This window comes from Pipra filicauda, unplaced genomic scaffold (genome assembly GCF_003945595.2).
Source record: "Pipra filicauda isolate LSUMZ 115617 unplaced genomic scaffold, ASM394559v2 scaffold47_size6085603_pilon, whole genome shotgun sequence".
NCBI lineage: Eukaryota > Metazoa > Chordata > Aves > Passeriformes > Pipridae > Pipra > Pipra filicauda.
The window spans coordinates 5,070,662-5,087,402 of NW_024104620.1; the positions used below are offsets into that span (position 1 = coordinate 5,070,662).

The following is a 16,741-nucleotide window of genomic DNA, read 5'->3' on the forward strand; positions in this document are numbered from 1 at the left end:
TTTTTTGTGGTACACCCGTTTCAAAGAGACTTCGTAGGTAGTGATCTCCTCTTCACCCCATGCTCACTGAGATAGAGCAAGAGGGGGGGGGGGAAAGGGAGCAACCCGTGCTCCCAGTCAGACAGGGAAGGGATGGAGGTGCCCAGATGAGGCTCCTCTGCCCACATATTGCAAAGCTGGATTGGCTCAATGGTCAGCAGCTTCCCAGCCCTGGGATTAGGACGTGTGGCTGGAGGTATTTAATGTCTAATGACACTAATAAACACAGGCTGGGATTTAGGAAGGTAGCAGTGTTCAAAGGGACTCTCAATGGGATTTAGGCACCTAAACAGCTTAGGTGCTCCTGAAAATCCCACTAAGCTCTTAAATAGCTGCTGAAAATACACCCTGAAGTGAGGGATCCCAGCTCTCCAGCATCTCCGGGCACATGGCTGGCAGAGGTGAAATGGGGGAGATTCTCCTACTCCCCAAATTACCTCCAGGCTGCCAGTAAGGAATCAAACTGAGCTGCCTGCTCCATGCCTGCCAGCCTTTTCCAAAATCACCCCCCCCTCAGCTCAAACAGCATCCGGGGAGTGGATGTATTCCTAATGCTTCATTTAAACTAATGCTTTTTTCCCCTCATACCACCCTTGGCACAACTTTTTCCATTTATTCTTACTCCCCTACAGCATCTCCCTTTCTTGTGCCTTTTGGCTGAAGTGGAGCTGTTGCAATAAAAAAAAAAAAAAAAAAAGAAAATCAAACAAACAGGCAGGAAATTTTGGGATAAGCTGCAAAATCGGCATTGCCTGAATTCAGGGGGAGTGAGAAGGAGACGAAAGCAGTGCCAGGGATAATTATAATTAGGTTAATGTCTTCAACTGAACTTGGAAGCAAAGTAAAGAGGGGAAAGGTTGAGCTGGAAATGAAAGGTGGGACCGGATGGCTGTGGGAATTGCCAGGGGGATTTGGGAGCTTCCCAGTTGCAGGTCTGTAATTCTGGCCTGGCTATGGGGCTGCTGAGGAGGGGGAGTCTCCCAAAAAGGCTGTCAGGGAGCTGATATTGAGTTTGTGTCATCCTGGGGGTGCTTTTTCCCTTGCTGGGGCTCCAGGCATTGCTGTTTCCCATAGGAATAGTCCCTGGTGCAGGTTTGGAGGAGTTTTGCGTGGGAGCGTGTGCTGTCCCAGCTGTAGGAGCAGGATCCGGGCAGGAAATGGGGAAAAAATTAAATTAAAAATCTAGGAAAAAGAAAAGAGGCCTTTTAAGTGTGCTGGGGCTGGATGATGGGACTTTGTGAGCTGGCTGCTTCCCTTTCCCAGGATCTCTGCCCGTGTGTGTTCAGGGCATCACCTCTGCTGCTCTAGGGATGTGGGTCAGGCTCAGCTGGATGTAGGATCTGGGTCAGGGGATAGAGAAAAGAACTCAAACAAACCTTTTCCTCTCTGTTTTTTTCATGAGGGAAGTGTGTTTGATATACAGATCACCAAGGGGAGGGGGAAAAAAAAATACTTGTGGAACCACAAATGTCTGGTTTGGGCATTTTCAGGGAGTTTTGTTTAAATGATGTCCAAGCAGAGGAACTGGGGCATGAGCTGAAAGCAGCTGGGTTTAAACCCAGGGTTGCTGTGTCCAGGAAGCTGGGCTGAGGTTTAAACCCGGGGTTGCTGTGTCCAGGAAGGTGGGCTGAGGTTTAAACCCAGGGTTGCTGTGTCCAGGCTGAGATTGGGCCAGAGCTGTAGGAAGGCAAAAATCAGGGAAGCTCCAGGTGCTGGCAGGGACTGGCATTCCCTGAAGCAGTACCACAGGTGGCAGCTCGAGTTGGGGGGCTGGAGAGCTTTTTATCTTTTCCATCCTCATCCAACATGTGCTTTTTAGCCATGCCCTGGCTCAGCTCAATTCCCCCCTTCGTATTCCCACCACCTTTTATCCCAGGCCAGGAGAGGGGCTGGGATGCTGTGACACTTCCTTGCCCCCCCCCCCCAGCCACGTGTTGAGCTCTTCAGACCCATTTTGGGGGCGAGATTTATTCAGGTGGCGTTCATCCAGGTGTCCTTTTGCAGGAACAAGCCTGGTACCTGCAGTGAGACGCTGTGCACGGTCGCTTACAGATTTTATCTGGCGGCGTGTAAAATATTCCTTTCCAATGCTCTTGGCAAACAAATGAGCGAGGCAGAAATACAGATTGTGTTTGCTAATGGTAACAGGCTGCCAAAGAATGTATAAACCGCTATTCACTGGGAGGGAAATTCCTCCCTTTCATGGGAGATGTTGGAGCTGCAAAGCCCGGGGTTGCAGCTCTTCTGAAATTGCTGCTTCTCGCTCCGGGTTTTGCTGCAGTTCTTTTTCTGGGGGGAATTAAGGCTGCTGTGCTGAGGGGGGGGTTGAGTCAGCCAAGCCCTGGCTGATGCTGATTCATGGTGAGATCTCCTGGGCTCCAGAGGATCTTTAGGCAGAGGAGATAAATGCCAGGGGTCTGTTGCACGGGTAGGAATGAGGTCTGTGCTTGCATCTGTAGTGCCCCGGCTGCTCCGGGCAGAGCTGCTGCTTAACTGCATCTCCAAAGATGATTTTGGAGCTTAATCCAGTTGGATGGAGCATCCCCCAGCTCCCTGTGTCCTCCTGGGGCTTCTCATTTCTGGGATGTTGAATGTCTCGTACTGAGGATGATGAAGTTCCCCGTCCATGGAGGAGCGATACTGCCGTGCCAAGGGTGGGTTTGGCTCCTTGGAATTTTCTGTGGGAAGGCACAGCTGAGGTAACAGATGTGTTCCTGTGTGCAGAAAGGCATAGTGGTCATTTTAGGGTGAGTGGTCCCTGAGTGAAAAGGGGTCTCACAAGGTCCCGGGACACGCTGCCTGGGGCTGAGCATCCCAGCTCCCCACATCCACTGGGGACCAGCCCACTGGATTTCCAGGTGGGAAACAGTGTTTGGCTTTGAAGTTACCATTTGCAGCCTTGGGGATAGATAAGAGGAGAACTGGAGGATGAGGAGGTGATGGAGAGTCTTCACGTGTGGAATTATCTCTTGCAAATATTTTTTTGGAGTGTGCTTGTTTCCCCCCCCATTTTGGTTATCAATTTAAAACACGATTTTGATTTTGAAGTAAGCAAATTTTAGAGGTCTTCATGTGTAAAATAGTACATTAGACTGCATTAAATTATCCTTGGGAACCCCTCCAGAAGATGGAGAGGCCTGGGAAGTGCAGGGTCCGTGGTGCATCACAGAATCCACAGGAGCTGGTGGGAATGTGCCCGTGTGAGCTGAGGGTAACAACGTGTGTCCTGACAGTAAAATCCTACAAGGTTGAGTCCAAGGAGCAAGAAATAATTGTCCTGCAGAAGATGGGGGGGGGAGGAAATCAAGTTGCAGCCCTTGGGGGGGCTGAGCATCCCCTTTGCCAACCTGGCTCCCTCCCTCAGCCCTCCCTTGCTGGATGTTGCAGAGTATAAAGGGGCTGTAATTATTAAAACAGCGTGTACAGGAGATTTTAGCCTCTCATTTGGTTTGTCCTAATGACTCTCCAACAACTGCTATGGAAGCTAATAGGCTTTGTGGCAATTACCTAGCCAGGGAAATGCCATATGTGGATGGCTGGGATTCAGGCTGGGAGCCGGGGTGATTCTCTGTGTTTTCATTAATGCACAGCTGCTCTGTAAAATATTTTGGCAGTGCCTGCAGAGCTGTCCATCAGCCCATCTTCCCTTTGTGGGGTTTGCTTCCTGCATCACCCCTAATCCTGCTGTGGGTGATCCCTGTGCCCAAGGGAATGCTGCTGGCTCTGAGGGCTCAGACTTTGTGTTACTTCTGTGGCCCATTATTGCTTCTTTAGATCAGGCAGTGTTATTGTTCCCAAAATCCCCCTTGGTTATCTAAAAATTAAGCTTTTAATTCCCATTTGCAACAGGTTTGCAGTTCCTCTGGGTTTACCTGTATCTTTCCTCAAATACCTGGTGTACTCAAAAGCCTGGTAGTGGGTAAAGGCATCTCAGCATTACTTATGGATTTCTCTGTTCCTCCTTCACTGTGTGTTGTACCTTGTGCTGCTGGCACAATCCAAACTCATTATTTTCCCCACATGGCTCTTTTGATCTGTTTTTCCTTCCTTCCTCTGCTGCAAAAGTGGAGCAGAGACCACGAGAAGTGGCTGGAGCAGATGCCGTTTGTCTGGTCCTCAGGTCTAGACAATATGGATTAAAATATGTCTTAAAATAACTTAAAAACCCAGCCCTTAAAATGTGGCTATTCCCCCAAGGATGCCCTTTTCCTCCCTGGAGCACTTTTGGAGAGAGACTCCTGCTTGTAAACCTGCTCATGCTCCTGTTACAGGGTGGGGAAGGTTTATAAACCCCTTGGAAGGTATAAATGGGACCTGGTGGTATTGACTGAGCCCAAATAACGAGAGCAAATAATAAAACAAATAATTGACTGAGCCCAGATGATGAGAGCAGCTAAGAAGGGTGGAAAAGAACCTGGTCCCAAAAAGGTGCAATTCCCAGGGAAAAGGTGGCTGTGGGACAAACCTCGTTGTCCTGCACTCCTTTTTCATCTCTGTTGAAGCTGAGGAGGGCTTTGTGTGGTGCTGCCCCTCTCCCAGCTGGGCTTAGGGAAACCAACAGCTCCAGGGAGCTTTACTGGTGACCCTAAATCTAAAATAAAAGGGGTATAAAAATTAAAAAAAAAATAATCTTTTCTCAATTGCAAATCATTTCGTAGCAGTTCCCAACTGAAACAACTGTTATGAACATCAGAGATAACATCCACTCCTGCCCTATTTATGGCCCTGAAGGCGGAGGAGAGTTTCTTTTGGACACGTTATCCCAGGAGATGCTGCTGGGGTGCTGGAAGACTGAACTCTGAGGATTTCTCCAGAAGGCAGTTAACACTTCCAGCCCTCCTGGGAGTGCAGCCTCCCCCCAGGCTTCTTCCAGCCTGTCCAGCTCAGTTATTTCCACTAAGGAAGGGAATTTATGACACCTAAACCTTGCAGGTGGGCCGGTGTGGTTTATATGACTTTTCCCCTTATAACAGTCACGGGACACCCAATTTCCAGATGTCTGTTCCAAAACTCCCAGTGTGCAGATCCCTCTGGGCATCTCTGTTGCTGTATTTTGATTTTCTCCGCGGTGCTTAAAGCTGCCAATGCCTGGAAAAACTGCCTTTGCTGAATCCCCCTGGAGCCCTTCTTTTTCTTCCCCGGCCGGAGCTGGATCAAATAATATCTTTGCCACGCTTTGGAGATAAGGCAGGAGCTGAGCAAACCTGCCACTATCTCTGCTTTAATTTTTCTTTGCAAATAGTGTCGAGCCAATGCCTCTCCACCCAGATCAGCTCCTCTTATCACAGGGATAATAACTGGCTCACTAACCAACATAATTCCTCTATAACCCCCAGCAATCTTTCTGGAGGATTTTGCAAGTGGCTGAAGAACAGAGGAAAATCTCTGGCTGTGGCATTAATTGGTATAAAATCAAGGTAGTATTTGACCATGTGCTTAAAAAAATTATTAAAAATACTGTGTGTGTATAAATACAAGTAGCTGTATTTCTGCTTGTTTCCTCTTAAATGATCCTTCAGTGGCTCCTACAGATGCAGAGCAAGAAATGGAGGTGCAGAATCATGACCAAGTTTGGGATTTCAGGTGTCCAGAGCTCTGAGGGCAGCGGTGCAGGTCTGTGGTTTTTAGAGGGAAATATCTCGTGCTCACAGGCCGTGTCCTGCTGCGGATGCTCTGGGAATGTTCTGCCTCTGCATCCCCACATCCCTGCTCCCTGCTTCGCTCCAGGACGTGCCCTGCTGCTGCTCTCCAGGCAGACAGATCCATGCCTGGGCAGGTTTGACAGCCCAGGGGATGATTTTGTCTCCAAATCTCTTTTTTTTTTTTAATGTTTTTTGACTCTGAGTGCAGTCTGCCAGCGGTTTCCTTTCCGCTCACTGAGCTGGGGGTGTTGAAAGCGAGCGGGCTGGCTGAGTTTACTGAAGAGGTTTGGGTTTCCTTGTGGATCCTTCTCCCTTTTTTTCCCCCTCCAATAAAAGGAAATCAATAGCAGGGAGCAGCCCCAAAGCACTGTGTGTTGCCTGATCGGATTCTTGTCCCAGGAAGCGACCAGGATTATCGGTTGTCTTTGCACTTTGAATTTTAATAGCATTAACTCCAGCCTGGTCATGTTCTTTTAAAATCCCATTTAAAGTTGCCTTTGTAAGGCAGAAGCAGACACCACTTGGGCTGTGTTTTTTTTTTTTTTTCTCCTCCCTCGCTTGCAGAAATCACAACCAGAATTAAGAGACAGATTTTGAAGGTTAAAACTTCCCAGATTGTTTCCCTCTCAGTTGTCACTTTGGGACGGTTTTGTTTTCTTTCCGATTGCATCAAATATTTGTACTCCTGTGGGGACTGTGGTGCGAGGGTGAATCTTGCTTAAAGAAACAAAGGGATTTTTTTTCCATCATTTTTGTGGCGTGGCTGGGGGGGAATTGGTGAAAGGAGCAGTTTCCAAACGTGGCTCAGTCTGGGGCCTCGTTGTGCCTCTCCTGATGCTTCTGAATTATTTGAAGCACTGCTGAAACTTTTGTATTTAGGAATACTGAGCTGTTGGATGGAGACCTTTTCACCCAGCCTGAATTATAGATACTTTTCCTTTTGGGCTTGCAGGCAGCCCTGGGAGAGGGGACTTGGCCACTGTCCTGTCCCAGCACGGAACTGCTGGATTATTAAAAAACCTCCCTGTTTTACTAAGGAAAAAAATAACTTTGAAGAATTTTGGGGTCTTTGAAATCTTTTGGGTGTGCTCAGCAGTGTGTAGGGGGGGTAGTGGGTGTCTGGGCTGTGAATGACCAGTTATTTCTTTAATTTTCCCAGTTTTAAACCTAATCCTGGAGTCCTTTGGGTGCCCCTTCCCTCACATCCTGGTCCCCCACTCTGGTGCTTGTACCAAGTTTGAGGAATTGCATTTACCCAGTGGCTTTTTTGATCTCCTCCAAATCCCCCCCCTTGCTTTGGGTATGTTTTTGTTATTATTGGCCTCGTTTTTTCAGTACAACAATATTTTTTTCTGGGAAAATGCCCAGTGCTGGGCACAGCTCGGGAGAGGTCCTGTGAGGGCAGTGCAGAAAAGGTGGATGACTTTGGAGCCTTTATGGGAATAAATAGGGGAAACATCATCTTTTTTTGTCTTCCTCAAGTACCATGTTGAAAAGCCAAACTGGAATTATTGCTCTTGATCATATTTAGCTTTGAGTTAATACGATTGCTTCTTGGGTACCTGTCTCCTAGGATCATGTAGTCCTTATTTTCATTTTCTGACTCTGGCTATTCGAAAATCCTGGTTTGGGTTATAAAGCAGATGTGGAAGGGATAAGGGTTCCTCCTGCTTTCTTTGCTTGCTGAGTCTGTGCAGCGCACAGGGGGAAATGCAGGAGTCTTTTCTATACCGGTCACAAAAATTTATTTACAAGCTGAGATTTTTCATGAGTCTGATTTAAAAAAAAATGAAGTTTGAGAGAGGAAGAAAGAAAAGAATAATCCAAATTCAATCATTACTATGAGATTTGTGATGAAGTGATTAAAACTGGCAGTTGCTGTTGCTGCACATCTTGCTCCAAGAATCTCTCCCTTCTTTTCCTCTTCTTGCCACCCAAACCATCCTGGGATTCTGTAATTTTATGGGGCACCTCATCACAGCCAGGTGTGTCATGATATTTAGTGTGGTACTAAAATTTTGGTGGGGGAAAAAAAGTGATTTAAAACCTCCAGGTGCTTGATTTTTGCCCTGCACGTCCCATCAGGGAAAGACAAACTTTGCTGTGAAAACTTTTAATGAGAGCACAGATTGGAAGTTCAATAAGTGGTGCACACATAAAATATTACCTCCCTTTTGCTGCTTAGGTACTTGGAAAGACATTCAGGTTTTATTTTATTTAGTTTTAAAAAAATAGGGGAAAAGTAAAGTTTTTGAAAGGGGGTTCTGGGTCCCTCAGGGCAGTGAGCAGGATGCACTGGGACTGCTGGAGGAGCCTGATGTGGGCTCAGCCTGTGCCTTCAAACCCACCAAGACAAGACTTATCTTTTTAAATCAACATTAGCCCTTTAAACATCAGGATTGGCAGAGTTTTCCTGCTCTCAGCCCATCACTTGCCATTAAATCTCTGGGCAGGGAGGAAGCTGCTCCTCCTGCCCTGCTCCGTGCTGACTCGGGCCGTGCTGCAGTGCAGTTATTTTTATCTATTCTATATTGTTCTCCATGGAATTATTCTGCCCCCAGCCTGTAGATAAGGGCTGTTACTAAATGAATTAGAGTTTTACCTTGAAGGTTAAACTGCTGCCTTGCGAGTTGGCAAGGAAGGTGGGGAGATGCTGACGAAAAAAACCTGTGAGCTCCAGCCCTGGCCTGACCATTTCATTGAGTATTGCTTGAAAAAGGCAAGTATTGCACTGAAATTCAGTCTTTAGCCTCTGAATTGGTGGCTCTTCCTGATTAAGGTGCCACCTGGGTGCCAGCTCTCAGGTGGGATCTCACAGCGCTGGAGGAGGCTGAAAATTTCCCCAAAAATTCCTTGTAGGCACCCCTGGAAATTTTCCCACAGGATGCAGGTCTGAGCTGTGGGATGGGGCATTTTTTGGGTGCTCCTCAAAAGCAAGGTGGCAGCTTTGGGATGTTATTTTAGCCAAAAGCCCCCAGTTCTTGGTGGTGGTGCTGGTCCTGTGGACTGGATTAAGCCCAGCCCTGGTGTTGGCATGTTCTGAGGTGTGAAATACATAATTAACAGCAGCAATATGGACAAGGAAAGCGCTCCTGGTCCTGCCCTGAGCCTCCCCTTTCCAGAGTTTGGTGTGGAAGGATTAGGGTGGAAAAATCAGTAGGAAAACATACAGAAAATGGCAGAAATGTTGACTGCTCTGCCCAGAGGTTAATTTTTTTAGTTGGGGATCAACCCAGAAGTATATTTAGCCCTGGCTTAGCTGACAAGGAGCGGGTTGGTGATTGGAATGCTACCACAGGATACGTCCAGTGGGTAATATTAGGACTCACATCCCTGGAGGCTTCCCCTCAAGTCCTGGACTCATTTCTCTGTTATTATTTATAACTCAGCTTGAAGGCATCCATGGTCACTGAAGTGAACCCAGCAGGACACTGCAGCTCCCAGTGTCCATGTGAGCCTTCCTGGCTCCATCACACCAGGGGGATCCAGGGATGCAGGAATCCAGCTGTGGCCAAGCATCCCTCCCCGGCGTGGAGCAATGGTTTATCTGCAGGCCCCTCTGGTTACCAGCCATGGCTGCTGCAGGTTTTTAGAAGCTGTTAGCACGAACCATTAACTCTTCCTTTTAATTATTCAGGTTGCCTCTTTTAAATTTCTTTTTTAAGTGGAGCTAATAGGCTTTGCAGGGGAGGCTTCCAACCACAGCAGTTCCTCCCCGGAGGAGCCCTGTTTGTGCATCGCCAGCTAATCTCTTTTCTTCATTATCCCTTATCTTCCTCCAGCTGATTAATTGCTTTCAATTGATTTATAAATATTCTGTTGATACAGGCAGTGGACAGGAGGGGAACGGGATGGGTCCAGGCTCACGGGGTCATTGATCCCTGCAGCTCCCCCAGGCTTTCCTAACCTGCCTTGCAGAGCCCAGCCATCCCAGCCAGGCTTTATTCCCACTTATTTTTCCCTTTGCAATTCCTGCAAGCAACCAAAAATTGTATTTTAGCATCATTTGGAGTCTGTGCACGTGAGCAAGTCTCTTGCCCGGTGAGCAGCAGGTTTTGGGTGTAAAGAAATGGGGTTTGGGTAAGTTTTGGTCGTGTTGGTGAACGGGGCAGGTTGTGCAGGTATCGTAAAAAGCTGTTTTTCTACACTGAATTCCCTAATATACATATATATAATTATATATATGGATGGAGTGGTTAATGAAAAGAGATCATTAAAATTGCTTATTTGAAACTTTCTGGAAGCTATAGGGCAGCTGCTAGAAAAATAATTTTAAAAAGGCAGTAGCATCTGGTTATAAAGATAGGAGCCAAACTCAGAGTGGAGCTGCCCACCTACAGCCCCATCCCAATCACACGTGGCATTGAGGGTGAAAAGGCATTTTTAGAAGTAGCAGCACATTTATATGTGGGGATAAATCATTAACTTTTCCAGGCAGGCTCCCAGTTTTCCCTGTTATTTCTCTGCGTGGAGCTCCTTCCCTGCCAGTGCCCCCATGGTCCCTGCTGGTGAGCTGAGTGGCTCTGGGGACATGGTGGCCCTTGGTGGCCTTGCAGTGACGTCCCTGGGTGTGCTGTGGGTGAGATAAGGCTTCCACAAGGAAACGTTTCCCGAAGTTTGAGACCCACCGCACAGCTCCGGGGTGCGTTGCTGCCTGATTTATTATTATTTTCGCTTTATAATTATTATTGTTATTATTTTGCTCCTCTCTCCCCACGAAGTGGCTGGTGGCACAGGCACAACCTCAGTGTACAGCAGCTTAATTACAGGTTGCTAATGAGCGACTGCAGAGCGAGCGGCTCCTTTGGCAGCCCGGCCTGGTGCTTTATCGTGTGTTTGCAGGAGTGGTGTAATTTTTTGTCATCATATATGGTAATATATTCACTGCAGCATGACATGGGATGAGGTTCAATGAATAATGTAAAACCCAGAATAACACTGAATCCATATGAGATGTGCTTTTCCCCCCAGCGTTGGTTTAAAAAGGAAAATATTGATTCTGGTGGGGTTCAGCGGTTCAGAGCTCTCGCAGAACTCACGTTTGGCTGATCGATGCCCACCCTGTCCCCTCCACAGCCACAAATGTCCTGCTGTCGCTGCCGTCCCTCACCTCGTTAGTGCTGACAAAGCTGGGAAGGGTGGGAAAGGGTCTGTGACATTTGCCACTGGATCCAGATGTGAGAGCAGCACAGCAGGTTCTCTTGGGGTTCAGGTACCAGGTGGAGCAACCCTCTCCATTACACATCATTCCCCCTCCCCCCCCAGTTACTGTCTCTGAATGCTAATTAGGATGGATAATTTCTATTTGTTTTCCTTTTTAACCAAATTCCTTCTATTCTGATCTGTATCATTTATATTTGTGGGCCATTATCTCAGTCTCATTACAGCCTTTTAGCATTTGAATGAAGATATTGTACAGAACCCAGAAGTTAGGCATAAAATGTCTGTGCTGATAACTATAATTGTCATGATAAAATTAAAAAGACAATAGAAATAACTTGTGATGAGCTCAGGAAGTTGTACCAAGTGAGATTGGAACCAGCATGATGATGTTTGCCCCTTTTTTTGACTCTTTACACAGTAAACAGCTTTTGCAGTGCTATTTTGAAGAAGGGGGAAGTCGCTGAGTATGGCCTGGGTAGGGCCACAATAAAAAATTTGGATTTTTCTCTCTGTTGAGGTTTTAATTAATCACTACGAAAACTCTGGGCGATGCACGTGCGATTTTCGGGAGCTTAAAATACTCCGGCAGCGCCGGAGGAGGAGGAGGAGGTGCTAAACGGTGCCAAGTTCCTGAATGAAAATTACTCTCCCTGCCTCTGGTTTTGGAGCCAGATCGATGTTAATTAATCCCTGCCTCACACGTTACGTTCTCCAACCTCGCCACCGTCGGGTTTTTGACTCGGCAAAAAGCAGGCGGAGGTTCCCGAAGCGCCTCCAAAATTCCCAGCCGAGCGCTCTCCTCGGTGACAACGCCAATTTGCCGTGAGTGAAATGTTTGATCAAAATCTGTCATTTTTTTTTTTTTGAGAGGAGTTTTCCTTGAGAGGAAAACCAGGGGGAGAAAAGAAATCGGCTCTGTTTCGAAACAACTCCTCGCTCCGTTATCTTTATTTTACGAGAGACGGGGATGGAGAAGGGGGTTTCCGTGGGCATGGGGGAGAGGTGTTAGTAAGTTTTCCTGGAATTAGGTGGCATTTTGCTGCATACCTCATATGAGGTCTCCAGATTTTTATGTTTCTGGTGGGTTTTATGGACAGCTTGTTCTCCAGGTCCTGGCTCTGCACGGACCAGCTCCAATCCGAAGGTACACGGATGCATCACTGACCTTCTGCAGAGATTCTTCTGGCAGGGCTGAGGTTATTCAGCAGTCACTGCAGGTGTTGGTGCCTCCAGGGCAGTGATGTACAGCTCATCCATGTGCTCAAGCTGCATTTAATCAGCTACCAACTACTATTATGTGTTGCAGGGAGATCGGTTCCCTTTGGAGTCACGATGATGAAGTTGAAGTGATTTTTCATAGAAGCACAGAATCATTCAGATTGGAAAAGCCCTCTAAGCTCATTGAGTCCAACCATTCCCCCAGCACTGCCAAGGCCACCACTAAACCATGTCCCCAAGTGTCACATCTACAGGTCTGTTAAATCCCTCCAGGGATAGTGATTCCACCACTGCCCCGGGCAGCCTGTGCCAGGGCTTGACAACTTTTTGACCCCAACTTGACTCTCTGTTACCAGTCTCTGGTGGGCTTGGCCCTTGGGGGTGATGGTTGGGATTTTCAGCCTGATCTTGAAGGATTTGGGACATTTTTTGGCTGTGACTGCCTGTAGCTGACTTGCTTCAGAGCCATAACCTCCGGAGTGGGACCTCCAGGCCCAGGAAGCTGGAGATGGGACACGTGATACAGGTTTGGCCTCCAGTGGAGGCTGAACGATTTGAATCAGCCTGAAGAGACCTTCTGATCCAGGCCTGGGTGGGAAGGGTCCCTCCTGGCCCTGCAGAAGGGTCTTGGCTAGGGAGGGTTGAAGGAGGTTGGCCAGTTTGGAATAAAGGGCCAGATCTCCTGCACTGACACTGGCACCTGTCCCTTTCCCAGCACTAGTGGCAGCCAGGATCCACAGAAAGTGACTCCAGGGACAGAAATACCTCCCCAGCCATGCCTTCCTCCTGGATAAGGACCAGGGACCACCACCAGATACAGAGTTATGGCTTGATCCAGAGCAAGGAGAGGAGACCCAGACCCCAACTCCAGTTTAACACAGAGACACAACTCAATGCCCGGAGCCCAGCAGCACCACACAAACCTGGCTGAGGCATGTGCCATCTTTTACTTAACCAGCACCATTTTTCCGTGTGCCTTCCAAAGAGATTGTTAATCGCCTGGGAATCCCTGCGGGTGGCATTGGTGGGTCAAAGAGCAGCAGTGCTGCTCTGTCTGGCTGCACTGACGGCTGCTGTGGGTGTGGATGACGCTGCTGGGCCACCATTAGTCAGCAGAAGTCAGGTAGAGCCCAGCCCAGCATTCCCACTCACTCAGCGGGCTCCTCTGCCAGGGAGGAGGCTCCGAGGAGCTGCTCCTGGGGAGCCTGGGGCTTGTGCAATGCCCGTGACGTGGAGAACCTCCTCCCTCTGCTTTGGTTCTCGGCACTGCGACTCAGCACCTTCCTGTGCCCTGGCACGTCACACCAGGGCCACGGGTACCTTTGCACCGGGGAGCAAGGATTTGCACATACAGAGCAGGATTAAACCTGCAGGTGCTCCCAAAGCTGGCAGGGATTCCTTGCTCCCGTGGCCGTGGCAGCGTTCCCACTGCATCCCGAGCTGAATCGGCAATGGGCTCGCTCCGACTTGATCCCCGGGGAGGGGAGTTGTGCCAACAGGGAGCGATGGGAGGTGATGCAGATCCTTCCTGGGGTTCCAGGAGCCGAGGTGGGTGATGGCAGGGGCTGGGGCGACGGGGGCATCGCACAGCTGGCAGCAGTGCTGGGGGCAGTGCCCCGGGCTGCATGGCACTACCAGCCTGTTGCAATGAGAACCAGGGCTTGTTGCACAACAAAACCAACTCCCTTCCCCTTCCAAAGCTGCTGGCGAGGAAGCAGCAGGATAGGGAGGGGGCAATGCCCGGCAGCACAGCACGGGGCCCAGAGGGTCACAGAGTAGGTGATGACCTGGTTTATTGACCTGGGTGTATGAGGTGGCTGTGGCTGCATCCCTTCCTAGCTGGGGCAGCTCACTCCTCCCGTGGCTGTAGTGTCACCCACTTCCCAAAATCGTCAAGGCCCGTGGACATGGGGTGTGCCTCAGTTTCCCCATGCCTGAGATGATGCTGCTGTAGGGCGGGGGAGGTGTGTTCAGGGTGGCTGGCAGAGGCTTTGCATGCCATGAGCTGTTGTAAAATGGAATATTGATGATTTTTTTTGTCTTGGATTGTGTTTTCTGGTCCTTGTGCAAGTGTTACCCTCCTGGGCACAGTGAGAGGTGTGTGCTAGCAGCGGGCTGGGCCTGCCTGTAAACCATCCCTGGGCTGTCTGGGCAGTGTTCATCTAGAGAGAATAACAGCAAAGAGACAGGCACAAATTTATAAACCCAAAGTGCTTCTGCCCAGTTCTTATATCTTTGGTGTGAATAACTTCAAAAAAGTGGGTGTGATGTGGAGGGCTTGGAAACAGGCAGCTCAGGCAGCAGGGTGATGGCAGGTAATAGTGCAGCATGGACTGTAGAGAGCAAAAATACTTATATTAGGAAAAATTTGTTCACTGAAAGAGTGGATAAGTATTGGAAGAGTCTCCCTGGGGAAGTGGTGGAGTCACCATCCCTGGATGGAAAGCAAGGGGATGTTGCACTTCGGGATATGGTGTAATTGGCATGGTGGTATTTGGTTGAAGGTTGGACTTGATCTTGGAAGTCTTTTCCAACCTTAATGATTCTCTGAAAAAGAAGTCTGCTGGGTTTCACAGAGCCTGGTTGTTGCGGTGTATTTTTATTACAAAAAGCAGGTGGTCACCGCTTTCTCGACGGGATTTCCTGTGTCCCCCATCCCACGTGGATAAAATAACATTAATAACAACCGCACTGTGGGCAAGAACATTGCCCGTATTTGCCTTGCAAAGGACGAGCCGGCCCGGGCTGTGCGCTGGCACCGGGGAGTGTCACCCCTGTCCTGCCTCAGTTCCCCCCCCGTGCTAGCGGCGCCGGCCGAGTATCGCGACCATCGGTCGCGATGGTGCCGCTGGGACGCGGCGGGCGCTCCGCTCGGTGGGTGGCAGCGGCGGGAGCGATGGATGATGATTCCAGCCGGGAATCATTTCCGCCGCCGGCCGGCCGCGGGTTCCTGCGCAGCGCGGGGCTCCCGGAGAGCCCTCGGCGGCCGCTGCTGCGGGGCCCCGTCCCGCACACCTTGGGCCGTGCGGGGGCAAAGCCACTCCTCCCGTGCCGTGACATCAAGCCCTGCAGGAGCGACCGGCGAAGGGTCAAATTCCCGGCGCAGGTAGCGCTCGGGCTGCACTTCCGCGCGGCGCCGTGTCGTGCCGGGGAGGACCCACCCCACGCGGGGACCCCCATCCGCGGGGACCCCCGAGCCCGGGGACCCCCGCCATGAGGTCGGAGCAGGAGGAGAACAAGCCGGGGAGCTGCCGCTGCGAGCAGGGCTCCGCTCCGCGCCCGGCCCATTGTCCCCGCGGGCGGCGAGGGGCGGCCGGCGACGATGCTCGGGGCAGGGTGCTGTGCCCCTGCTTAGCCCACGCAGGTAAGGGGGTCCCCCGGGGGGGGGGGGGTCCCCGGCGTGGGGGAGGACGCAGCCCGGCGTGCACGGCTTTCCCTCGCTCGCTTTGTGCTTGGAGCTCGCTTCCTCCTGGGAGAAACAAAACAACGCCTGGGAGCTGCCCGGGGCCGCGGGGAGGTGGCGGGGGGTGGCCGTGCTGTCCCCACGCCCCACGGCGAGAGAGGGGCAGGGGCGAGGGGCTTCGTGCCCCCGTGGCCTTGGGGAGGGTCGGGGCGGGCGGGTCCCGGTGCCCCGTTGTCCATTTTGTGTCGCGGAGAAGTTGGAGCGAGCCGGGAGCTGGCGGAGGGCTCCCGGCCGGCTGCGGGGGCTGCCGCGGGGGTCTTAGCCCACCGGCCGGTGGTGTCGTATGGTGTGTGCTTCTGGAAGCCTTTCTCAACCCCCAGCCTGGCCCCGAACCCCTGTGCCTCCCGAACCCCGCTGCCCCCCCACCCCTCCTGCCGGCACAGGGGTTTATATCAGGTTTTATTACATCCCACCAGCATGTGGCCAGGGCAGACGAGAGAGTAGGACTCTGCGTGGTGAAAATAATCATTATTTTTGAAGGTGGGGAGTGCCAGGAAACAGGGGGTAACTTGGCAAGCAGGTGGTCTCTGCATGTCCTGCCCCATCGGTGCGAGCACCGGTTGATGGTGCGAGGTCGGGGCTCATGACCGGGGGTCCTCTCCCGGAGCTGTGACCATGTGGAAGTGCCAAGGCCAAGCTGGTGTCTAACTCAGGAAGTGCTCTGAAATGGTGTTTGCAAGGATTTGCTCTCACTGGGTGGAAGCTTTAACCCAAAATCGCTAAGGAGTGTCTGTACCCGTGTCCAGGTGTGACAGCTCGCTCGCTTGCAGCGCCGCGGCAGCAGCAGGGGGTGGTATTAAAAGCTTCTTTAAAAGTAAAAGATGGATGTGTGGAGCAAAAATCCACGTTTTTAGCCCAAGAAGCTCTGCTGAGCACCCTGGTGCCCATCCAGAAGGGAGCACTGGTGGCCAACAGCTCCTCTGAAGTCATAGGGGGCACCTCTGCTGCAGGAGATGTTCCAGGGGATGTGCCGGGGATGCACAGCAGCAGGACTGCACTGAAGTGGTGATGGACACATTGCAGGCCCTTGTGCTTATCCCCTTCTCTTCTTAACCTTTATTTGGGGGGAATTGGGTGCTTACTGTAATTCCTGACCACCCAGGGAAGAAGGAGGCATTGCCTCACTTGGACAAGCCCCATCAGTCATTCCAACCCCTTCCAAATCTGCTGCAAGCAGGCAGCAATGAAATTAATGTAATTTAAACATTTCCCAGAA

The 16,741-nt window shown here is 50.5% G+C and overlaps 1 protein-coding gene across 4 annotated transcripts in view; it reads left to right on the forward strand.

Moving 5' to 3' along the window:
- The window catches only part of KAZN (kazrin, periplakin interacting protein), a 199,701-nt gene that overhangs the window by 166,974 nt on the left and 15,986 nt on the right, over positions 1 to 16,741 (forward strand). The window contains exon 1 of one of the 4 annotated variants that reach the window (XM_027736360.2): positions 15,343 to 15,426. The exons of the other annotated variants lie outside the window; for them this stretch is intronic. The gene's annotated coding sequence lies outside the window, so the exon portion shown is untranslated. Of the gene's footprint in view, positions 1 to 15,342; positions 15,427 to 16,741 lie in introns of those variants that run through there. 4 annotated transcript variants of the gene reach the window in all.